The sequence below is a fragment of the Neophocaena asiaeorientalis genome, unplaced genomic scaffold (genome assembly GCF_003031525.2).
Source record: "Neophocaena asiaeorientalis asiaeorientalis breed wild unplaced genomic scaffold, Neophocaena_asiaeorientalis_V1.1 scaffold601, whole genome shotgun sequence".
Classification (NCBI taxonomy): domain Eukaryota; kingdom Metazoa; phylum Chordata; class Mammalia; order Artiodactyla; family Phocoenidae; genus Neophocaena; species Neophocaena asiaeorientalis.
The window spans coordinates 4,084,245-4,110,805 of NW_020174793.1; positions in this window are offsets into that span (position 1 = coordinate 4,084,245).

The following is a 26,561-nucleotide window of genomic DNA, read 5'->3' on the forward strand; positions in this document are numbered from 1 at the left end:
GACACATAAAGACTGAAAGTGAGGAGATGGAAAAAAATATCCCATACAAATGGAAATGAAAAGAAAGCTAGAGTAGCAATTCTCATATCAGACAAAATAGACTTTAAAATAAACACCATTACAAAAGACAAAGAAGGACACTACATAATGATCAAGGGATCAATCCAAGAAGAAGATATAACAATTGTAAGTATTTATGCACCCTACATAGGAGCACCTCAATACATAAGGCAAATGCTAACAGCCATAAAAAGGGAAATCGACAACAACACAATCATAGTAGGGGACTTTAACACCCAACTTTCACCAATGGACAGATCACCCAAAATGAAAATAACTAAGGAAACACAAGCTTTAAAATATACCTTAACCAAGATAGACTTAATTGATGTTTATAGGACATTCCATCCCAAAACAACAGAGCACACATTCTTCTCAAGTGCTCATGGAATTTTCTCCAACATAGGTCATATCTTTGGTCACATATCAAGCCTTGGTCAATGTAAGAAAATAGAAATTGTATCAAGTATCTTTTCCTACAACAATGCTATAAGACTAGATATCAGTTGCAGGAAAAAATGTGTAAAAAATACAAACACATGGAGGCTAAATAATACACTACTTAATAACCATGAGATCACAGAAGAAAAATGAAAGCAGAATTCAAAAAATACCTAGAAACAAATGACAATGAAAACATGACATCCCAAAACCTATGGGATGCAGAAAAGCAGTTCTAAGAGGGAAGTTTATAGCAATACAATCTTACCTCAACAAATAAGAAACATCTCAAATAAACAACCTAAACTTACACCTAAAGCAATTAGAGAAAGAACAAAAAAAATCCCGAAGTTAGCAGAAGGAAAGAAATCAGAAAGTTCAGATCAGAAATAAATGAAAAAGAAATGAAGGAAACAATAGCAAAGATCAATAAAACTAAAATATGGTCCTTTGAGAAGATAAACAAAATTGATAAACATTAGACAGATTCATCAAGTATAAAAAGGAGAAGACTCAAATCAACAGAATTAGAAACCAGAAAGGTAAAGTAACAACTGACACCGCAGAAATACAAAGGATCATGAGAGATTACTGCAAGCAGCTGTATGCCAATAAAATGGACAACCTGGAAGAAATGGACAAGAGGCATTTTTCACAGAACTAGAACAAAACATTTCACAATTTGTATGGAAACACAAAAGACCCCATTTAGCCAAAGCAATCTAGAGAAAGAAAAACAGAGCTGGAGACTTCAGACTGTACTACAAGTGTACAGTAATCAAGGCAGTATGGTACTGACACAAAAACAGAAATATAGATAAATGGAATAGGATACAAAGCCCAGAGATAAACCCATACACATATGGTCATCTTATCTTTGATTAAGCAGGCAAGAATATACAGTGCAGAAAAGACAGCCTCTTCAATAAGTGGTGCTGCGAAAACTGGACAGATACATGTAAAACAATTAAATTCGAACACTCCCTAATGCCATACACAAAAATAAACTCTAAATGGATTAAAGACCTAAATGTAAGGCCAGACGCTATATCACTCTTAGACGAAAATATAGGCCGAGCACTCTATGGCATAAATCTCAGCAAGATCCTTTTTGACCCACCTCCTAGAGAAATGGAAATAAAAACAAAAATAAGCAAATGGGACCTGATGAAACGTAAACGCTTTTGCATAGCAAAGGAAACCATAAACAAGATGAAAAGACAACCCTCAGAATAGAAGAAAATATTTGCAAATGAAGCAACTGACAAAGGATTAATTCCCAAAATATAAAAGCAGCTCATGCAGCTCAACATTAAAAAAGCAAACAACCCAATTCAAAAATGAGCAGAAGACCTAAGTAGACATTTCTCGAAAGAAGATATACAGATTGCCAACAAACACATGAAAGGATGCTCAAGATTACTAATCATTAGAGAAATGCAAACGAAAACTACAATGAGGTATCACCTCACGCCCGTCAGAGTGGCCATCATCAAAAAATCTGCAAACAATAAATGCTGGAGAGGGTGTGGAGAAAAGGGAACCCTCTTGCGCTGTTGGTGGGCATGTAAATTGATACAGCCACTATGGAGAACAGTATGGAGGTTCCTTAAGAAACTGAAAATAGAAATACCACACAACCCCGCAATCCCACTACTAGGAATATACCCTGAGAAAAACATAATTCAAAAAGAGTCATGTACCACAATGTTCATTGCAGCTCTATTTACAGTAGCCAGGACATGGAAGCAAACTAATTGTCCATTGACAGATGAATGGATAAAGAAGATGTGGCACATATATACAATGGAATATTACTGAGCCATAAAAAATGAAATTGAGTTATTTGTAGTGAGGTGGATGGACCTAGAGACTGTCATACAGAGTGAAGTAAGTCAGAAAGAGAAAAAACAAATACTGTATGCTAACACATATATATGGGATCTAAAAAAAAAAAAAGTTCTGAAGAACCTAGGTGCAGGAGAGGAATAAAGATGCAGGTGTAAAGAATGGACTTGAAGACAAGAGGAAGTGGAAGGGTAAGCTGGGACGAAGTGAGAGAGTGAAATGGGCATATACACACTACCAAATGTAAAATAGATAGCTAGTGGGAAGCAGTTGCATTGCACAGGGAGATCAACTCTGTGCTTTGTTTCCACCTAGGGGGTGGGATAGGGAGTGTGGGAGGGAGACGCAAGAGGGAGGAGATGTGGGATTATATGTGTAGGTATAGCTTTTTCACTTTTTTATACAGCAGAGATTAACATACTATGGTAATGCAATTATACTCCAATAAAGATGTTAAAAAATAAAATAAAACAAAACAAAATAAAATAAAATAAAATTGATTCTAAAAAAATCATGCTTTTGGGCTTCCCTGGTGGCGCAGTGGTTGAGAGAGGATGGACCTAGAGACTGTCATACAGAGTGAAGTAAGTCAGAAAGAGAAAAAACAAATACTGTATGCTAACACATATATATGGGATCTAAAAAAAAAAAAAGTTCTGAAGAACCTAGGTGCAGGAGAGGAATAAAGATGCAGGTGTAAAGAATGGACTTGAAGACAAGAGGAAGTGGAAGGGTAAGCTGGGACGAAGTGAGAGAGTGAAATGGGCATATACACACTACCAAATGTAAAATAGATAGCTAGTGGGAAGCAGTTGCATTGCACAGGGAGATCAACTCTGTGCTTTGTTTCCACCTAGGGGGTGGGATAGGGAGTGTGGGAGGGAGACGCAAGAGGGAGGAGATATGGGATTATATGTGTAGGTATAGCTTTTTCACTTTTTTATACAGCAGAGATTAACATACTATGGTAATGCAATTATACTCCAATAAAGATGTTAAAAAATAAAATAAAACAAAACAAAATAAAATAAAATAAAATTGATTCTAAAAAAATCATGCTTTTGGGCTTCCCTGGTGGCGCAGTGGTTGAGAGTCCGCCTGCCGATGCAGGGGACATGGGTTCGTGACCCGGTCCGGGAAGATCCTACATGCCACGGAGCAGCTAGGCCTGTGAGCCATGGCTGCTGAGCCTGCGCATCCGGAGCCTGTGCTCTGCAACGGGAGAGGCCACAACAGTGAGAGGCCCGCATACTGCAAAAAATAAATAAATAAATAAATAAATCATGCTTTTAAAATAAAAATTAGAAAAAAATTTCTTTATCCTTGTATTTACAGGTGAACAATGTAAAACCTAGTCAGGTGATTAATGTATTTTTTTGATTAATAATAATAATAAAGCACAGAGAAATCACTGACTTGCTAAAGGAAAAATCCTAGTTTGTCATGCAACTTGAGCCTAGATCCCATATCTTCTGCCTGACAGTAAACGATGACTAAAAATCCCTTATTCACTAATTTATACTTAATTATTCATTAGTCATATGAATCCAGGCAAACATTTGCTGTTATTTCAATTTTATATAATGTTTACATGATTAGTAATAAACTTTTTTGCTCTTTCTTTTCAATAGAAATCATGTGAGGAAATGAGAATATTAGTAAATGTAAGATAAGGCAGTTTTTTCTTATTAAGAAAGCTGGACAGCTGTAACAGAGCATGTTCATTACATATTCGGTTTGTGTTATGATATCTCCCTTAAATTCGTATATTGAAATCTTAGCTCCCAAAGATGATGATATTAGAAATTGGGGCCTTTTGAAGGTGATTAAGTAGTGAAGGTGGTGTTCTCATAAGTGGGATTAATACCCTTATAGGTGAGACCTCACAGAGCTCCCTAGCCCTTTCCACCATGTGAGGTCACAGCAAGAAGGTGCAGGCTGTGAGCCAGGAAGAGGACCTTTACCAGAAAGCAACCATGTTGGTACCCTGATCTTGGACTTTTAGCCTCAAGAACTGTGAGAAATAAATGTCTGTACTTTATAAGTTATCTGGTGTGTGGAATTTTGTAAAAACAGCCCAGATGGAATAATATAGCTTGAACATTTCTGATCTAAACTCAGGAAGGGATAATTATGCCAGAAGGATAATTAATGAGTATTCAACATAGTTGAAGCTCCTTATGTCTGTTATTCACCTTCATTCTGACCGCCTCATGTTTGGTGATGTGACTAGTTTATTCTACTTCACATTGAAAGCTCTTAACTTATCAAGTAAAAGTTAAGCAATATGCGATTATCCAATGAACCAAAAATCATAAGCTACTAAACAGCATTATTTGGATTCTTTAATCAGTAACAGCCTTAAAGAGTTACAGTTTTAAGGGTTAAGGATTAAACCAAATGCTACAATATGAGGTTTAAATAAGGGTGAAGACAGCTATGAATCTAAGTGACTGTCTAACTTGGGGAAATAACATTTATAGTGTTTTAATATTTTATTTATATTAAAGAAAATTAATCAATCTAATTTTATGTGTACTATTACTTTAATTAAAGGTGAAATGCAGTTATTTAATTTGTAATTCATACATTTTCTGCAACAGCATATAAAATGGGATCCAACCAGGTCTCTGGACAGCACACTATTTTAAGATCCTCTCAGCTTTGTGATTCTCTATGGGGTAAGTGAAATTTTGACTTAGAATCTCAAGAACCTGTATTTAAATAAATGTGAAATTATGCACGAAATATGTTAAATGTATATTGTGATCATCTTCAAGAGCAGAATTACTAGGATGCACATATTACTTTTAGTAAAACTGATTTATACTGGAAGAGGTTCATATTTTATAAAAGGGCAGGCATAGCAAATATTGCATCAGAGTAAATCCTTTAGGAATTATATATCATAATATGCTCTGGCTTCAGGGAAGTTGAAAAAATAGGCATATAAGAAATATTTCATACATTACCTGTATAAGTCTAACTAAAATTCACTTTGGATCTTTGTGTTTCAAACTTAAATTTCTGAGGATAAATAATTCCATGGAATAACTATCTAGCAGAAGAAAAACAGCACACAAACATATTCAATGAAACAGCAGATGGAGACTTTTATCATTTGCTTTATCAATTTTATGTAAAATTGATGTTGGTGAATGGTGATACATAATCCTGTTATTTACCTGTTTTAGTTACTTTTGGACCTACTTACATAATATGTGAAATATTAGTCACACCTCTCTGTCCACATCATAGAGGACAATAAGAAGGGGAAAGCACCTATATATTGAAAGAATGTAATATTAGATGTGTGTACATATTGTATATACACAAACACACACATGTGTGTATAGCACATAGATGTGAAATATTTTTATTAAGGAAACTTCATTCTTAATTCTTAAGAAAACGTAATTATAAATTTCTTAGAGTATCATATTAGTCAGACATAGATAAACATGTAAGTATAAGTACAGATGTAGATATATTTGTCCAGAAAACTTCTTTTAGGACCTTTATCATTTAAAAATGTACAAAGGACTAAATTGACCCTAGGATAATAGTGGCTGCTTTTATCTGAATCTCTCAGACAGCTTAAAAAAAAAAAAAAAACTATGATAAATAAGAATTGCATATAAAACCATTTGACAACACCATCAGCACATGAGAATTCGGAAAATACCATAGTCCTCAAATTACCTGTAAGTAGAATGATGTATACCCAATTACAACAGAGCTGCCAGTGGAAATACTGCTGTTGTAAACTTGTGGGTGTAGAAAGTAGGGGAGGGGAAGTTTGAAGATACTTTGTGGATAAGACAAGAGATCAGGTTACAGATGAAATGCAAACAAAACCACTTAAAGAAAGAGAAAGTCAGTGCCAAGATGAGTGAGGCATTTCATAGCATTAAATACAGGGAAGACCTTGAAAGAAAGTGGGACTGAAAAAAGAAAACTCAAGGAAACTTTGCTTTGAGAGGATAAAGGGATAAGTAAAGAAGGAATGTGCCACTTGGAGATTTTTCAGTGGAGGGGAAAAATAAAAATAAAATCAGGTGAGAAAAGCAAGGATACTGCACAAATAAAAAAGACTCATCGTACAAACCCAAACCTCCCACCTTCTATGAAATCACTATGAAAATCACTATGAAAATCAACCACTACAGAAACAAACAAAAAAATGCTCTTAACTAAGAACATTGCCCATGCAATGCCTAAAATTAGAAAAATAAAAATAGAAAAAAACAACAACAAAAAAGCAAAATTTTATATACAATTAAAAGGAGAAAAGAGTATTAGGAAATGAGAATTGGAACAAGCTACAGGATTCCATTCCTCCAGTAACAATAATGCAGCAGAAGAAAACTATGACGTAGCACTCCAAACAGAATAAAATATTTTCAAACATTATTTGGTGTTATATAGTAAAACTGAAATTAGAAATTTAGAAACTAAGAGCAGACATGGCTAATAAACTAGAAGAAGTAAGAGAGGTGATCAAAGCCACAAATATTATTTATTAAAAAAAAAGACAAAACCATCTCAGAAATAAGGCATATATATATATATATACATATATATATATATATATTTTTTTTTTTTTTTTAACTAAGGAATTGGCTCATGAAGTTATGGAGGGTGAGAAATCCAAGATCTGAAGTCAGCAAGTGGGAGACACAGAAGAGCCAAAAATGTACTCTAGTCTGAGTCCAAAGGCCTAAGAATTAGAAAAGCTAACTGTCCAAGTTCCAGTCTGAGTCCAAATCTGAAGGACGAAGACCATCTTCCTAGCTCAGAGACAAAGGCAAAGAATTTTTTCTCACTCAGCCTTTTATTCTATTCAGTCCCTCCAGGATTGGATGAGGCCCACCCACATTGATGAGGACAATCTGTTTACACAATTTACTGAGTCAAATGTTAATCTCATTTAGAAACACGCTGTTAAAACAATAAATAACAGTTTTTCTATGCATAACAGGTGGTTGTCAAATGTAATGGTTTTTGATGAAAAATAAAAACAATAATGAGTGGTTATATGAGAAAATAAAGAGAATTAAAGGCACTATAAAATGTGAATACACAGAATGTGATGAGGATATCTGGATGAATATTCTTAAGGATTTTGGTAGTGCAGTTATTGGTAAATCCTAAAAATTTGCAGAAGCAGACCACCCATACCTAATATGAGCACTTGTGTGTTGGCTGATTTGACCTTATAGAAGTCTCTCTACTACAAAGTAACCAGACCTTGCATTAGCCTGGATTCCCCAGAGAAACAGAACGAATAGAAGTATACAGGGACATACTTAAATATCACATCCAGAGTGTCAGAATAATTGTTGCATTTTGATTCTCTTACCACAAACAAGGAAGTACAGTGCCTGGTGATAGTGTTTGGATTCTGGATACAGCAAATTTCACATATGGAAAGTTTTGTTTTTCTGACCTGTATACTGGATGACGTGAAAAGCTGCAACCTTTAGTGTCAGAACAGAAAAAGATTCTAGAGTAGGTCCAGAGCATTTCTACTCCCACATGTTTGTGAATTAGCAGTGTGTTAGGATCACTCTTGGAAGCCATTAAAATACATGGGTGGCCAACAATATTGTAATTATATCAGAAGTGACCATGTACCAAATAAAATATCCCATAAACTTAATTGTTTCTTCAACTTACTTCCCCTTAGCCATATCCCCCAAATTATCTTAATGCTTCATCCTAGCTAACTCTGAGGAAAGTGTGATGTTGGAGAAGTCAGAATAAAAATAGTCAGAATTTAAAATATCTCGCTTTTGGAAAATGCATTAAAATATGTGTTTTAAAACACATTGCTAGCACCCCTTCCAGGGCCTCAGACAGCATTCTTGCATGTTAGGGACCTTGAGGCCTAAGCTTCATTAGCTTCCCGAAAACCTACCTCTCTCATTGTGCTTTATTATTTGAAGCAATCTATTATCCTCTGAAATGATTTGGTTTGTTGTTTAAAGAAAGGAAAAAAATGACCTTGAGAACTTTTCCCTTTTATAAGATCCACAAATAATAAATTACAGTTCTCATTCTAAAATCAATACTTTAATTAGCTTTAATTTCATCTATTAATAATGTAGTTTGAGGCAGAGTACTTACTGGTCTCCCAGCAATGTATATTATATATTTATTAGTTTGGCATTTCATTTTGTTTAATTTGGCCCATCATCAGAAGCACATATTAATCAAATTTCAACAGGGCAAACAATTCATAGAGAATAAATATCACAAGCAAAACAAGTCTCAAAATAAATTAACAAAAAATAAAAATGTATCACAAACTCATATACAATGCACATCACTGAGAAACATCAAATGGAATGAATACATGCCAACATTCTTGGCCCCAATAAGGAAATAACTAATGAAGTAGCATAGATAATAACATATATAACAGCATTCCAAACATGCTGACATAACAAATCCACAATAACTCCTGTCTATTTGAATGATAAAAGGAGCTTAAAATGAAACACAATTTGTATAGTACTTTAGCAAAGTAGTAATAAATGAGATGACTATCACTCTGCATTTGAGGCAGCTACTATCTTCTGCATTCTAATAACTTAAAGGCAAAATAAGAAGCAGGTATTTTGGTGCATTAAACTTACAATTAATGTTACACACAGAAAATATAATATAAACACCCAAATTACATCTCACTTGTCTCAGTCAACAAGAATCTACAATCTTAGCTACTTACCAATAATTTGGAAGATTGGTATATAAGAAAATAAAAGCGTATTTTGTCTCACATCTCTAAAAACAAAACAAAACAGAAGATGGTCTAGTAAAAATATATCCTTGCAGTAGCTGTAGGACATATTTTCTTTACCATTGGCTGGCTGACAAATGTACTCTAACCTACTTTAGATAGACATGAAATTTCAGCAGATTGAATGATATGTTTATGTATTTTTCTTGCTTCTATGTATATTTCTGAGAATTATTTTGGATTTAATTGTTGCCTCTGAGAAGTTAATGAGCTTTATTTCCTTGGACAATTTAAATTTGATATAGAATTATATTTTCCTTTTCTTTTAAACCAAGAGAAACAGCATCACATTTATGGACTAATTTTAGTATACTATTTTCACGATTTCCTGAATTAGAGCAGTAACTTCCTGAGTTGTTTCTCTGCATCTGCATTTCCTTATGGGAAAAGTGTGTCTTGCTACTCCTCATCCTTGACATTTGCACTTCCAGTTGTATGAGTGCAGAGGGATCTCAGAATTCCAGGTTATCCAGATAAATGTTTCCTCTCTCCTAATAGTCACATTCCTATGCTTGAAGATCATCAAGACCAATTACTTTCTGGTCAATGCTGTAGGAGTACTGCCAAGATTAGCATTTAAAGACCTTGTCACTGATTCCTGCAGTTGCTTGGAGGGTTGCCTGATCACCCTAAATCTGTTGATATTGAACATGATCCTAGGAAGTTGATACTAAAATGTAATTTTGAAGCAAAACAGTCAGATTTATAGCCTAATAAAGGACCCCATCACTGGTCAAATTTTGGTAGTAATTTCCCTTGGCATGCTATGGAGATGCAATTGTTAAAATTCTTCTTCCAGTGGTGAATTGAGATGAGATAGATGTGGAAGACAAGGTGTGTTCAGGGAAATTTCAACCATTTGGGAGTTTCAATAAAAGCAGTAATTATAAAGAATATGGAATTGCTATGACACTTGCTGGATGTCATTGATTCATTGCAGAAAGGTTTTGAGTAATTAATAAGCCATAAAGTCTGGTACACAGCATATAAAGGAGTCTTACCTCCTATAACTACAGACCAGAAAAAATGATTATCAAGGTGGTAGAGCTCCAGCAAAGATTAAATTCTCAACAGCAGAAAATGCATTATTCCAAGACCATAAGCCCGATTAGGATATGCTTAGATTCTTAGAATCAGTATGGGCACATATGGCTTCATGAACTTAAATTCTGAATTCCCAGGTTTAGTCAAAACACTTTGGCCATTCAGAAATTACTTCTCCCTGTTTAAGATAATACACTCCATTACTTGAAGACCATACAGAAGTTCCTTCCTTCCAAGAAAACACATGACTCCTCATGATAATACCACTCCCTCTTGGCCATCAGACTGAGGCAGGAGATAGATGGGCTCCAGGCTAGGCATTTACAACTGGCCTCCTGTTTACATTTCTTGGGACAGGAAAAAGATGGGCTTCATGCTGGACACTTACAATTAGCCTCCTGTGTGCATTTCCTGAGATAGGAGGTAGGTGGGCTCCAGGTTAGATATTTACAACCAGCCTCCTGTTTGCCCTTTGAAATAGAAATAACAAAAGCAGGGTAAATAGCCAGGCATTGTCTCCTGAGGACACTTTAAATAACAGTCATGGCAGGAACAGTGAGGGGCTAAACCCTGTTGGAGTAAAAGATCAAGTGGTCACATATTTCCCATCCTTCAGGTAAGGGAGACACTGCACATGTGCAGAAAGGCTCCTTGGAGGTCAAAATAGGAGGGATTACCACCCCATAATATGTGATGCCAACCCCCCCATCCCCCTCCCATAGCCCTCTGGGCTGGAATCCATCTTGGAAAAATTCCCTCAAGTATGTTGGGGAGGGTCCTAGGGTAGGTCGGGGGTGGAAGATGAAACCAGATAATTGGCCAAAAGTAAACAAAGACCCGGAAGAACTGTCCTATATAAATGATTTAAATGCCTCTTTACTGCACTCCTCCTCGTTAGGGGTACATCTCTGCCTTGCTTCTGTCTTAACTAAACAAACTGTTTCTCTGTGTGCTCTCCCACTTGTGGTGCTGTGTCTCTAATAATAAACTTTGTACCTGTTTTAACAATTTTTGCCTCCTTGAGAAATGCATTTTTCAATGGGGGCAAGAACCAGGGAAAATTTGCTTATAGCCTCTTGCCCTTGCTGTTCTAGTGGCTAGGATTCCTGGTTTTCATTCAGGATACCCAGGTTCAATACCTGGGCAGGGAACTAAGATCTCACTTCAAGCCACCACTCACTGTCACTGCCTCTCTGAGATCAAGACTAATACTAGAGTCAGGTCACAACATAACCCTGCTGAGAAAGTGAAAGATATCCTAAGCTTGTAAGGGGACTTTCAACTGAAAACAAACTGCACAACCTAAAAGCTGAGAATTATGTTTTACTCAGTGAACTTTCTGCATACTCAAGCCCATGAGGCAGCCTCTCAGTAAGTAGCTCTGCGGGACTGCTCTGAAGAGGTAAGGGAGAAGCCAGGATATATAGGAATTTTTGCAACCAAAACCAGGTAGTTGGAACACGGAAAGATTACTGTTAATTAAAGAAAAAAAGACACCTCTGGTTAATAAATTTAGCACTTTTCTATGTGTGGGAAGATGCAAGAGTCTGGGCTCATTGAAATCTTCCCTTTGACATGCACCTTAACTATCTAGGGCCAGTCTCCAGTTCTTCTCATCCTGAATCCCCTCAGGGTACACCACAGCAGGCAACTGCAGTGGCTGATGTGTTGATGGCTGCTACAGCCTTTGTTTACTGATATGGGAGGCGACACTTTTGCCCATAGACTCTACACCAAAGGAACTGTAGACCCTAGTACTTAGAGCTCTAGAGTGAAGGAGAGGCTGGATCACTACATGGAAGAAAAGTACAACACCCTAGCAAGAATATATAATAATGATTAATCTGGTTCTTCCTCAAAGGATTTATAGCTGTTTAACTATTTAACTATAATCCAGGAAAGAAGATTACACAAACATTGCAAAAACTGCTAGATGCAGGAAGTGGGTTGACACTGTTACCTGGAAAAGATAACAATTTTTACCTGACAATTCAATTATATTGAATAGTCATTATAGCCATCCTTCCCATTAAGATAGCCAAAGGTCATTGCCAAAGGCATACAGACCACTTAATAAATGAAGCCCTGGAACAGGTATGACTCACAGGGGCTGATAGGTCTAATAGGTCTACAGAACTACTTGATGGTGATTTCCTTGCTATCCATATGTATAATGCTTGGTGGTTTTTATCGCTGTTCATTTGCAGAAACCCCACATTGCTTCCTTAATCTGTGAGGTAAGAGATCCTATGGAAAAAGCCAAGTGCAAGCCTCAGAAACTAACCCTCTTCTCACGAAGACAGTAAATCAAGAGCACTGTAGTATCCTGGAAGGAATGGCAGGGATTAAAGCTACTTTTTAGGCCTAATGGATGCTGAAATTGTGGCCTTATTATATTTGCTTTCATTCAATCGTCTGGCACCTACAAAAGACAGATATATCCTTACAGATATCAAAGTGCACTATCAGAAACTCAAACAAATAGCAGCCTCAATTACAGTACCTGCCCCAGTTGTGTTATACCAACTAGAGAATATTAACACAGATTCCGATAGTTTGTATACAGTCATTAATTGGGAAAATGTGTCCTTTTTCATTGCAATCAAGTGATTGAGCAGAAGAGGAAGCAGTTTTCATCTGCATGGTGTATTGGTTTTCTGGGACTGCTTTAACAAATTACCACAAACTCGGTGACTTAAAACAGAAACTTATCCTCTCACAGTTCTGGAAGACTGAAATCTGAAGTGAAGGTGTCAGTGGGGTTGGTCCTTTCTGAAGGTTCTGAGGGAGAATCAGTTCATGCCTCTCTCCTAGATTTTGGTGTTTACCGCAGTGCCTGCCATTCCATGGCTTGTAGATGCGGTCACTTCTATAGAGCCTTGGTATTCACATGGAGTCCCTAACTGTCTCTGCTTTCTGTTTTTATAAGCATTGCAGTCATTGGATTAGAGCCCACTCTAATCCAATTATGACCTCATTTTAGCTGACTAATTACATCTACAAAGATTCAAACAAGGTAACATTCTGATGTTCTGGGTAGACATGAATTTTAGGGGGGAATTATTCAACCTAGTACACTTGGTATTGTCCACAGTACACATTTTCAGCCCTACCCTCTGTAAAATTCTAGCACTAAGGGAAATTCAACCAGTTAGACATTCTACACACATCCATTGGTTGACTATATGGGTAACATAATTTGCTGGATCATAACATCTGGTTATATGAGCATGAAATAGCAAGCAAATTGGAGTCTTTTGAATTACATATGTGCTTCATAGGGTGGGAACTAAGCTCTATGACATTTTGGGGGGCATCTACCACTTCAACTACATTTTTAGGTTTTATTTATTTTTAAAATTGAAGTATAGTTGATTTACAACATCATATTAGTTTAAGTGTAGAACATAGCAACTCAATATTTTTATAGATTACACTCCATTTAAAGTCACCACAAAATAATGGCTATATTCCCCTGTGCTGTACAATAATCAGCAATAATAAAATACTTCCCTATGACTTATCCATTTTATACATAGTAGTTTGTACCTCTCAATCACCTACCCCCATCCCAACTCCCTTCCCTGCCCCCCCACTGGTAACCACTAGTCTGTTTTCTATATTTGTGAGTCTGTTTCTGTTTTGCTCTATTCATTATGTTTTTAGATTCCACCTATAAGTGATAACATACAGTGTTTTTCTTTCTCTGTCTGACTGATTTCATTAAGCATAATACCCTCTAGACCCAACCATGTTGTTTCAAATGGCAGAATTTCATTTTTTTTTATGGCTGAGTATTATTTCCATTATATACATTTGTTGATGGATGCTTAGGTTGCTTCCATATCTTGGCTATTGTAAATAATGCAGCTGTGAACATTGGAGTGCATGTCTCGTTTGAATTACTGTTTTCCTTTTCTTCAAGTATATACCCAAGAATTGCTGGAAAATAAGGTAGTTCTATTTTTAGTTTTTAAGGAACCTCCATACTATTTTCCATAGTGGCTGCACTGATCTACATTCCCATCAACAGAGTACTAGGGTTTTCTTTCCTCCACATCTTCATCAATGTTTATTGTTTATAGACTTTTTGATAATAGCCTTTTTGACAGGTGTGAGGTGATATCTCATTGTAGATTTGATTTGCATTTCTCTGATAATTAACAATGTTGAGCATCTTTTCATGTGCTTATTGGCCATCAGTATATCCTCTTTGGAAAAATGTCTATTCAGGCCCTTTGCCCATTTTTTAATTGGGTTGTTTGCTTTTTTGATATTGAGTTGTACACATTTTTAGTCATGTGGGTAATGGGGAATAAAGAAACATTGTATCTAAAGAAACACAATAACAACAACAAAACCTAATTATTGCATTTCTCAGTCCCTACCAATAAGATATAATAAAATGCTATCTTGAACTTTTTGGATTCTGAAGGTGGCACATTCCATACTTAGCTGGGCACTTTTAACCTATGTGTCAAGTTGTATGGAAATTTGTCAGTTTTTAAAAAGGCCTGGAAGAGAAACATTTCTACTGCAGACCAGTCAGTGGTGCAAGTAGCCAGCTCGTTAGGCAGTCATCACATTTCAGACACTATGACTCTAAAATTGTGTGTGGTGAATATTCATGTTATATGAAGCTCATAGCAACACAAAATAAGAGAATCAAAAGAGAGACACCTAGGCTTTTAAAGAAGCAGAAGAATAGAAGCTCTTGTGGTAGGACAGAAATACAGATAAAGAGCATGAACAGTGTCATAGGACAGGTTTTCTGGCAAATAAATTCTCAGGCAGAAATTTGAATACAGCAGGCTTACTGGGGAGGACTCTAGGGAATCTAATCTATAAGGAGTGAGGATTGGGCAGAAAGGGTAGTTGAATTGCTATACACTTAGAACAGAGCCCAGTTGATCTTACAGGGAGCTCTGGAGCTGGGATATTCCTTCAAATCATCTTAAATGGAGGCATGTTACCGAACTCAGGTTCAGCTGCTCACCACTTGAAAGACAATACTTGAGAGACAAGTACTGGTTGGAAAAGGAAAGGTTGCTTTATATGGGAGGTCATCAGCCTGCGGAGTAGACAAATTCCTGTCCCAGAACCAACTCCAAAGATTCCCCATCCATTAACACACTCCCATCCAGTTTTCTTTTCTTCCCTTTTTCCTTCACATGTTTTAGAGCTGCCTGGTGATGTGATCATTCTCTCAGCCTCCCCCAGGTCCCTCCAAATTTCCAATCACAGACATTTCCCATAATAACTGTCTTGCATGTCCATCTGGACTAACAAACCCTCCCATTTATATCACTGTTTCTAATAGTCCAATAAAAATTTTTAATCTTACTAGGACTTACAATTTATTGACTTCATAACCAATCCCCTCACTTCCATTCTTATACAGTTTACACTATCCTTGTTTATATTCACTCCCTTGCATAATCTTCAAATTATTTTCTCTTCTTTATATAAACTCATTCTCTGGATTCTATCATCCCCCAGCCCATGGCTTTAAATACCATGCCTCTGCATATGTATACCAAACTTATACTACTACCTGTTCCATCCTTCCTTGTGAATCCAATACCATTGAATGAATTTCCATTTTAATATCTAATAGGCAGATCAAATTTAACCTGTTCAAAATTGAACTCCTGATCCAGCTGCCAACCTGATTCCTTTACAATTTTTCTGATTTTAGTAATTAGCAAATTAATTTGTACAGCTGCCTGGATTAAAATTCCTTTTTCTTTCATATCCTGAATATTCCAAATGTGACCAGTTCTCAACCTCTTCACTGTTATGCACCAGTCCAAGACACAATAATTTATTTCCTGCATTAATATAATCACTTCCTAATTATCTCCTGTGTTCTACTCTTGCTTTCCTATAATATGTTCTCATCACTGTAGCCAGAATTATCCTCTAGGAATAGAAGTCAGACATCGCCTCTGCTTAAAACATCCCCAAGGATTTTCCTCACTTAAAAGATTAAGTCCTTCAGATAATCTGTGACCTTATGGAGCCAGCCTCTCTGACTAGAGCTACTAGTCTCCCCTCCTTCATTCACTCCTATAACACTGGCCTTCTTGCTACTACTGAAACACACCAGGCATACTCTTTCCTTAGATCTTTGTACTTGCTACTTCCTCTGAATATATTGCTTTTTCTTTAAATACTCATATTGCTACCTCCTTATCTTCATTAAAGATTTGCTTAAATCTTACCTTCAATATTTCTTGACAATTGTTCTAAAAATCGCTCCTCCTCAATCACTCTGGTATTCATTCTTTCTTTATATTTTCTCTATAGTACTTAGTTCTACCATTCTCTTTTACTTATTTATTTAGTTAGTCAATTATCTGCCTCAATTTTGCTAGCATTTCTAGTTTTGTTCAAATATTCTATATTCCTTCTGAATTTTGTCAACTCATTATATTAAGTACTGAGAGAAAATGGATCTTTTTATTTCTTTGCTTAGTTTTCAACTTTTACTTCATATATTTTGAAGTTGTTATGAGACGTACCCATATTAAGCCTGTTCTAGCTTCTAGATAAATTAACTATTTTATCATTATGAGTTATTTCTTTTATCTTTGATACTAACCACTGTCTTGAAGTCCACTTTATTCAATATTAATAGAGCCATTCAAATTTCTTATTTTTTATATTTGCATGGTAATATCTTCCATTTTTTTTTGTTTTCAACTTGTGTATATCTCTGTATTTAACATGCAACTTTTGTAGCCGTCATATTTTCAAGATCTTGTAATTTCCTCTATCTGATAATCTCTATCTTTTAGTTGCAATGGTTGTTCTATTTACATTTAATGCAGTTAGAAATATATTTAGGTTTAAATCTAACATCTTGCATTTTTTTTTCTATTTTCCCCAAGTAATCTTTACAATTTTATTGTTTTGCTTCCTTCTTTTTCTGTCCTTCTTTTTAATTTTTTTCTAAGTTAATTAGCAATTAAAAATATTATTCTAACTCCACTATTCTCTTTGCAGCTTACAATTTTGTCCTTTTTGAAGTGGTTGCTCTAATATTTTATTCAATATAAACACACAAAAAAACATTTTAGCAATAGTAATCCCTTTTTTTCCCAGAATTCATCAGTTGTTTACATTTTGTCTTATTTGCTTTCTCTCCATTTTTTTCTCTCAATTTTTTCTACTACTCCTTTCCATTTGTCAATAATCAATAATTTGCAGGGAGATACATTAGTATTATGTAAATATTTCATTCTTTATCAAAATTTCAACCACAAGTTTTATCATTCATTAATAATATTTAACTCCATCATTTATTCCTTAATTTTTAGTTTTATTTTTCCTCCATGTATTTATAGATTCATGTACTTATTTATATCACTACAGAGTTTTATTTTGTTCAATAAGTTAAAATCCATTGCCATCATTGTTATTTTGATGCTCAAATTGTTCCAGATGTGGGCAACAGGAAGCACTTCAGTCTGGCTCCTGTGTACTTCTGATACATGCCCATCATTCTATGAGCACTTCCTTATTTATGTTACAACAGTTTGTCCCAGATACATCTTATTCATTCATTGACCCAGGCATGAAATCAGCCTTCTCTTTAAGGAATTTTGGTTCCTTTTCAAGAAAAATTATATTTAGAAACCAAGATATTGGTTCTGGATACGTTCTTTACTGGTGGCATGACATTGATTCCAAAGCCTCTAGAAAATAAAGATAGACAGAAACAGACAGATTAAGGTATATAGATATGTATACAAGTTTCTTTGTCAAAAACTGATTTCTTACTAATATCTCCAATTCCATTTCAACCTCAAAACGTAAATTCTAGTCTTCTTCTTTTCTTAATTATAATACTCCTTTCCAGCAGTGAGAAAAATGATTAACTTTAACTCCATACATTTGCTCATTTATTCAAACATAAGAAATACAGAAATTAACTTGCCAATTTAACTCATATACCACTGGAATAAGCAAATCTAATAACTAGAGTTCAATATTTGTTTAAAAAATTAAGTTACATTTTACTTATAGTATAATTTGAGGTAAAAAAGATTGATATATCAGTAACAACTCTGAATCCAGTTTTATGAGCATAGACAATCTAGTTGTTTGAGAGTCTCAGTTTCCTCAACTAAAATTTAACTACCAACAACACCTGACTATCTTTTTTACAATTGCTCTAATGTAAACTGAAGATGACATTAATAATCAAAGAAGCAACAAAATACCCATCTGAATGTTTCAAAGGCAGTTCATTTTTGCCTTTTCTTGGTACTACATTCAAGAAGTCTCTTCACAGAGGGGGTATTATCTGTGTGGCTAGGTTACTCTAGTTTCTTACTTTTATTTGATGTCTTATGGGGACACACACTTATAGAACATTTAAGAAAAATACTATTGCAAATATTTCTTTGACATCATAGGAGGAGTTGGAAAAATTAATAACTTCTATTCTTATCAATCTCTGAAAGCCTACATTAATTTCTGTCTTTCAGCAGGTCAGTGACCACCTTCACTAAGTAGTTTAGTGATGAAGAGGACACCAAGAAAACAAAGAAGTGAATGATCAATGTTAGTGCAGGGCACTTGAAAAAGATAAGTAGTAAAACATCCCACTGTGTATAAAAGGCATAGATGACAAGCAGAAATCAAGACACGAAAGCTTCAGGGAAAAAGACAAATTCTAAAAGGAGAAAAACAAACAAAAACTCCCAACTTTTATTTATTTTATTTTTATAAATTTATTTGTTTTTATTTTTGGCTGCATTGGATCTTCGTTGCTGCATGTGGGATTTCTCTAGTTGCAGCGAGAAGGGGCTACTCTTCACTGTGGTGCGTGGGCCTCTCTTCTTGCAGAGCATGGGTTCTAGGTGAATGGGCTTCAGTAGTTGTGGCACGTGGGCTCAGTAGTTGTGGCTCGTGTGCTGTAGAGTGCAGGCTTAGCAGCTGTGACACACGACCTTAGCTGCTTCACCGCATGTGGGATCCTCTTGTACCAGGGATCGAACCCGTGTCATCTACATTGGCAGGTGGATTCTTAAGCACTGTGTCACCAGGAAAGCCCCAAATTTTAAAATAAATACTATCAGTGAAAACTGAAATCTTTCATTGATGGGTAGAATGTGTTTTATGACCATGCTTCTGAATAATCAATACTATTATTTCCTCCAATGTATGCTACCTAAATGGATATTTTATAGTATATTTCATACAGATAGATTTTTTAAGTTCTATTTAAAACATCAATATTTCAAGTACATTTTTGCTTACCAAATTTTTAAATGTAATTAAAATTATCTATTTTTTCAACATTATAATTACACACAATTATACATTTAAATTTTCAAATGCTAAATGCAAATGTTTGCTGACAGTTACCTTTTTTTCCCCATAATCCTATCAATGTTTCCCTTTCTTTCCCCAGATACATAATCATTATCTAACCTATAAAAAGTGTCTCCTTTTGAAAATATAATGGCCACCTAAGATTTTATTCCTAATCAAAATAAAATGATTGTGTAATACCATTAGTTTACTAATCTTCCTCCTTCTCTTTCTTTGTCTATACCTCTATGCTAACAGACTAACTAGAAATGAGTTGATACTATAGCTCTACTGTAAAAGATACACAAATAATAAATAGAAGAATAAGGATACTAAAATAGGAAAAAGTTGGAAAATCTTTATATTTGAGACTAGGAATAAGAGACCAGCAACAACCTTCTGTAGTCATAATATATGTCAGTAATTTATACATACCTACAGTATCTCAAATTATGAAATAGGCTTCCTTTTTCTCAGACAAAAATCTAGTTTTAAAAATTTATATTTCTGTTTCTCCACCACAATATTCTCTCCTGACTTCTTTCCCACAACTGTTATTAATATTTTCTTTGTCTTTTATTACATCAAAAGAAGTACATGTTTGAGTGTGTGTGTGTGTGTGTGTTGAGAAATGATCAAGACAGACCTTAAAATATGTAGACAATAGGTTAGATAAATTGGAAAAAAAATAAATACCAGGGATAATTTAGAAAGACACTTCAATAGTTGAGGAAAAAGAAATGAAGGCTGATTTAGTAGTAGAGAATATTATAGAAATCATCAGAGTGAAAAATAATACTAAGGTTGAATTAAGATTTTGAAACTGAAAGTGGGAGTCAAAAAGAAAGGAAGAATAAAAATTAAAGATTACTCACAGAAAGAAACTGAGTAAACAAAGCAGAGGGGCAAAAGGTGCTGATTCTATCTTTATGGATTAGAGTTGTAAATGATAGTTTCATCACTCTCGACTTTTGGTTTTTACTTTGATCCATCTTGTCTACTCTAAGCCTTATCATCTGTAAAATGTTGATAAAATATCTACCTAGGGCTTCCCTGGTGGCACAGTGGTTGGGAGTCTGCCTGCCGATGCAGGGGACATGGGTTCAAGCCCTGGTCTGGGAGGATCCCGCGTGCCGTGGAGCGGCTGGCTTCGTGAGCCACAATTACTGGGCCTGCGCGTCTGGAGCCTGTGCTCTGCAGCAAGAGAGGCCGCAATAGTGAGAGGCCCGCGCACCGTGTTGAGGAGTGGCCCCCACTTGCCGCAACTAGAGAGAGCCCTCGCACAGAAACGAAGAAGGATTAGAGTTGTAAATGATAGTTTCATCACTCTCGACTTTTGGTTTTTACTTTGATCCATCTTGTCTACTCTAAGCCTTATCATCTGTAAAATGTTGATAAAATATCTACCTAATAAGGTTGGTTGCAGTAGGGATTATATGAGAAAATGTTCCTAAAGCGTGTATTAAAGCATCTACTGATTAATCAGTATTCAATAGATGGTAGTTATAAGATTCCAAAATATTCCTGTCAAAAATAAGTAATTTTTAAGGCAAACATAAATTTCCAGAAAGATAATGACTTGTTCATATCTGAGTAATACCTTATTCATTTCTTTCACCCTGAATAATGTGAGCATTTTTGACTTAAAAGAAGTTAGAGCTTTCAATATACCTTAATATCCTATTAATAGTTTATAACAGTCATGTTATTTCATTTTTGGACCATAGGTCACAAGTCCTTAAAGTGTGTTATTGTGGATATTTTTAAACTAACTTTTAAGTGGGGCTAAATGCATAATCCAAACAAAAACAATTACCTCAGAAGAGAAGTATATACCTTGGACAACAAATGTTTACATTATCTTCATTTGTTTCAAGTAAAATTAAAACATTTAAAACAGCTTTTGTATTATTATATAATAAAGAACAAAGTAAAGATTCAGAGTGGATCCAGAGTAATTGAACCCAGCTTATCATTAATAACTATTAAATGATTTATTGAAAAGTAGTTAATGTGAACGACAAAATGATGAAACAAAGGATGACCTTTCCAAATTTGGTAAAAGTGAAAATATTGAAGCAACTGTTGCCATGGATACTGTGCTCTTACAAGCCTGCTATTTCTCTGGTAGTTAAAAAGTTGTAATAGTCAAAGAAGAAACACCACTTTAACTGTGACATTACCTTACTTTTGAAATTAAAGGTATCCAGTATCTTCCAAAGAAGACTAGATACATTGTTTTAAATACATTGCTTTTCATCTGGGTAATTGAGGGTAATATAATAGGCCTAGAAACTGGCACCTGTCTCTTTCAGCAGGTAGACAGCAACTGAAATTTCCAAGTGCTATTTCTCCCTTTCACTGCTGGCAGTATATGGCTTACCTATGGCATTTCAAACCTGGTTTCCAAAGAAATCAGAAAAGGTGTTTTTGTTTGGTTTTGTTTTGCTTTCTTGGCCCCAAAATTTCATATACAGCAAGTGCAAAAACGAAAGAAAAAGGTATATAAATGCTATGGATTTATTATTTCTGTTCTCTCCTAAGAGAGTTCAGTTTATACAGATTTTTCTTGAATTGTATCATTTTTATTTAGAAACTTGCAATTGAAGTAGGTATCAGGTAGTATCTACCTTACTGCATTGGCTAGAACTTCCAGTGAAACACTGTATGGAAGTGAATATCCTTGCCTTGATCTTGATCTTAGCAGTAAAGTATCAAGTGTTTTACCATTAAATGTGATGCTAGTTCTAGTTTTTTTGTAGATGCCATTTATCAGGTTGAGGAAGTTTCTTCCTATTCCTAGTTTTCTTAAATTTTTGTACACAAAATAGATGTTGAATATTATCAAATGGTATTCTGCATCAATTCAGGTGACTGTAAATACATAGTCAATTTTTTAAAAATTTTGTGATAGGTAATTTACTTTGATTTCTTAATGTTAAACAAAACTTTCAACCTGCAATAAACAACACTTGCTTGTGATGTATTATAATTTTCCTATATTTTTGGATTCAATTTGCTGCTATTTTTTTAATATGTTTTATTGAAGTATAGTTGACTTACAATGATTCTGGTGTTCAGCAAAGTAATTCAGTTAGATATAGTTATAGATAGGTATATATAGATATTCTTTTTCAGATTCCTTTCCACTATAGGTTATTACAAGATACTGAATATAGTTCCCTGTGTATATGGTAGTTCCACAATATTTTGTATATAGGAGACTTACTGTAATTTTTATTTTATATTGGAGTATAGTTGATTTATAATGTTGTGTTAGTTTCAGGCATACAGCAAAGTGATTCAGTTATATATACACATATATCCATTCTTTTTCAGATTTTTTCCTATATAGGTTATTACAGAATATTGGGTAGAGTTCCCTGTGCTATACAGTATCTCCTTGTTGATTATCTATTTTATATATAGTAGTGTGTATATATTAATCTCAATCTCCTAATTTATCACACCCCCCCCACCTTTCCCTTTTGGGAACCATAAGTTTTGTTTGTTTGTTTTTAAATTTTTATTGTAGTACAGTTGATTTACAATGTTGTGTTAGTTTCAGGTGTACAGCCAAGTGAATCAGTTATACATATACATATATCAACTCTTTTTTTTTTTTTAGATTCTTTTCCCATATAGGCCATTACACAGTGTTGAGTAGAGCTTCCTGTACTATACAGCAGGTTCTTATTAGGTATCTATTTTATGTATAGTAGTGTGTATATGTCAGTCTTAATCACCCAATTTATCCCTCCCCCCCATTCCTTGGTAACCATAAGTTTGTTTTCTACATTTGTGGCCCTACTGCTCTTTTGTAAAGAAGTTCATTTGTATCCTTTTTTTTTTTGATAGATTCCACATATAAGTGATATCATATATTTGTCTTTCTGTATCTGACTTACTTCACTCTGTATGACAATCACTAAGTCCATCCATGTTGCTGCAAAGAGCATTGTATTATTTTGTTCTTTTTTATGGCTGAGCAATATTCAATTGTATATATGTACCATATCTTCTTTATCCATTCCTCTGTTGGTGGACACTTAGGTTGCTTCCATGTCCTGGCTATTGTAAATAGTACTGCAGTGAACATTGTGGTGCATGTATATTTTGAATTATGCTTTTCCCCAGGTATATGCCCAGGAGTGGGATTTCTGGGTCATATGGTAATTCTATTTTTAATTTTTTAAGGAACATCCATAAACTTCTCCATAGTGACTGCAGCAATTTACATTCTCAGCAGCAGTGTAGTAGGGTTCCCTTTTCTCCACACCCTCTCCAGCATTTATTGTTTGTAGAGTTTTTGACGATGGCCATTCTGACTGGTGTGAGGTGATAACTCATTGTAGTTTTGATTTGCATTTCTCTAATGATTAGTGATGTTGAGCATCTTTTCATGTGCTTTTTGGCCATGTCTCTTCAATAAGTGGTGCTGGAAAAACTGGACTACTACATAAAAAAGAATGAAATTAGAACACTCCCTAACACCATACACAAAAATAAACTCAAAATGGATTAAAAAGACCTAAATCTAATGCCAGACACTATAAAACTCTTAGAGGAAAACATGGGCTGAACACTCTTTGAGGTAAATTGCAGCAAGATCTTTTCTGATCCACCTCCTAGAGTAATGAAAATAAAAACAAAAATAAGCAAATGGGATCTAATTAAACTTAAAAGCTTCTGCACAGCAAAGGAAACCATAAACAAAACAAACAAACAAAAAAAAACCCCTCAGAATGGGAGAATATTTACAGATGAAGCAACTGACAAGGGATTAATCTCCAAAATATACAAACAGCTCATGCAGGTCAATATCAAAAAAACAAAACAAAACAAATAACCCGATCAAAAAATGGGCAAAAGATATAAATAGACATTTCTCCAAAGAAAACATACCATAAGTTTGTTTTTGAAGACTGTGAATCTCTTTCTGTTTTATAAATAAGTTCATTTGTATCATTTTTTAGAATCCATATAACTGATATGATATTTGTCTTTGATTTACTTCACTTCATATGATAATCTCTAGGTCCATCCATGTTGCTGCAAATGACATTATTTCATTCTTTTTTATGGCTGAGTAACATTCGATTGCATATATGCACCACATCTGCTTTACAACAGTATGATTTTATTGTTGTCATGTGTATCACTTCAACATTTTTATAAACCCCATGTTACACTGTTACTAGTTTTGCTTTGAACAGTCAATGGTCTCTTAAAGAGATTTAAATGATATCTTTTAAAAATCTTTTATGTTTATTCACATAGTAACCATTTTGTTTTGTTCTTCTTTCCCCTGCATAAATTCTGATTTTCATTTGTTATCAGTTTTCTTTCTTCCTAAAGAACTTCCTTTACTTCTTGTAGTGTGATTCTGCTGGAGATTCTTTCTTTCAGACTTCATACTTCTGAAAATGCGTTACTGAAAATACTTCCCCTGATTGTTTGAAATATATTTTAACTGTGTATAGACTCCAAGGTTGATAAGTTTTTGTTGTTGTTTTTCTTTCCTCACTTTAAAGATTTTGCTCCATTGTCTTTTGTTTTGTATTGTTTTTAGCCAGGAGTCAACTATAATTCTTATCTCTGTGACTCTATATATGGTGTATGTTTCCTCCTTCTACCCTGCACTGCCCTACTTCGGCTATTGTTTAGATTTTCTTCTATCACTACTCCTGAAGAATTCAATTATAGTATGTCTTGCTATCATTATTATTTTTTTATTTCTTGTGCTTCATATTTTTTGAGCCTCCTTAATCTCAAATTTTGCAATTTTGGCTATTATTTTTGTGATGTTTTTTCTGTCCTCCCTCACATTACAAATTTATTAGGCTGCTTGAATTTTTTGGTTCACTCACCAATATTTTATTAACTTTTCTTTTTAACCGTCTTTTTCTCTGGCTTCCATTTGGGATTGTTTCTTGCTATGTATCCATTAACAGTAATCTTTTCTTTTGCAATATCTAATCACTTCTTAATAACATTCAGTACATTTTTTCCTCTGATACATTTTAGCTTTTGCTGTGGACTGAATGTGTTCTCTTAAAATTCATATGCTGAAGTCTAATCCACACTGTGATAGTGTTTGGAGAAGGGACCTTTAGGAAGTAACCAGGTCATAAGCATGGAGCTGTCATGAAGAGGGTCAGAAAACTTTTAAAAGAGACCCCAGGAAGCTTGCTTGCTCCTTTCCACCATGTGAGAGGATAGCCATCTACGAACCAGGAAAAAAGCCCTGGCCAAACACCTAATCTACCATTACCTTTATTTTGGACTTCCTATCCTCCAGAACTGTGATGAATAAATGTTTTTTGTTTGAGCCACCCAATCTATGGTATATTCTTTTACAGTGGCCCTGAATAAGCCAGTTTTTAACCCTTAGAATTGGAAATGTGTAAATGTTCTATCCTCAGTGTAACATTCCATTTTTCCTTTAATTCTGTAAACATGTAGAATAGAGTTATAACAACTGTTAATGTTTTGTCTAATAATTCTATTTGTGAAATTTCTGAATATCTTTCAATCAATTACTTTTTCTTCTCAGTATGGGTTATTTTCTGGTATTTTTCTACTCATTTTCATGTCTGGTAATTTTTGTTTTACTCTCTTGGATGTAAAATATTTTTGTGTTTCTGTAAATATTGTTGAGGTTTGTTAAGGGATGCAGTTAAATTACTTGGAAATAGTATACATCCTTCTTGTCTTTTCATTATCGCTGTTTACTTTTTATTTAGACATGATTTTAGATTTACAAAAGAGTTACAGTGTTAATAAGGAGAGATCCTGTTTAGCTCTAACTCATCTTCTACTAATATTAACATATTACAAAATGACAGTACAATTATCAAACTTGAAATAATATTTGTAAAATATTATTAACTCAATTATAGAGGTTATTCAAAAAATTTTTTTTTTAAACATCTTTATTGGGGTATAATTGCTTTACAATGGTGTGTTAGGTTCTGCTTTATAACAAAGTGAATCAGCTATACATATACATATGTTCCCATATGTCTTCCCTCTTGCG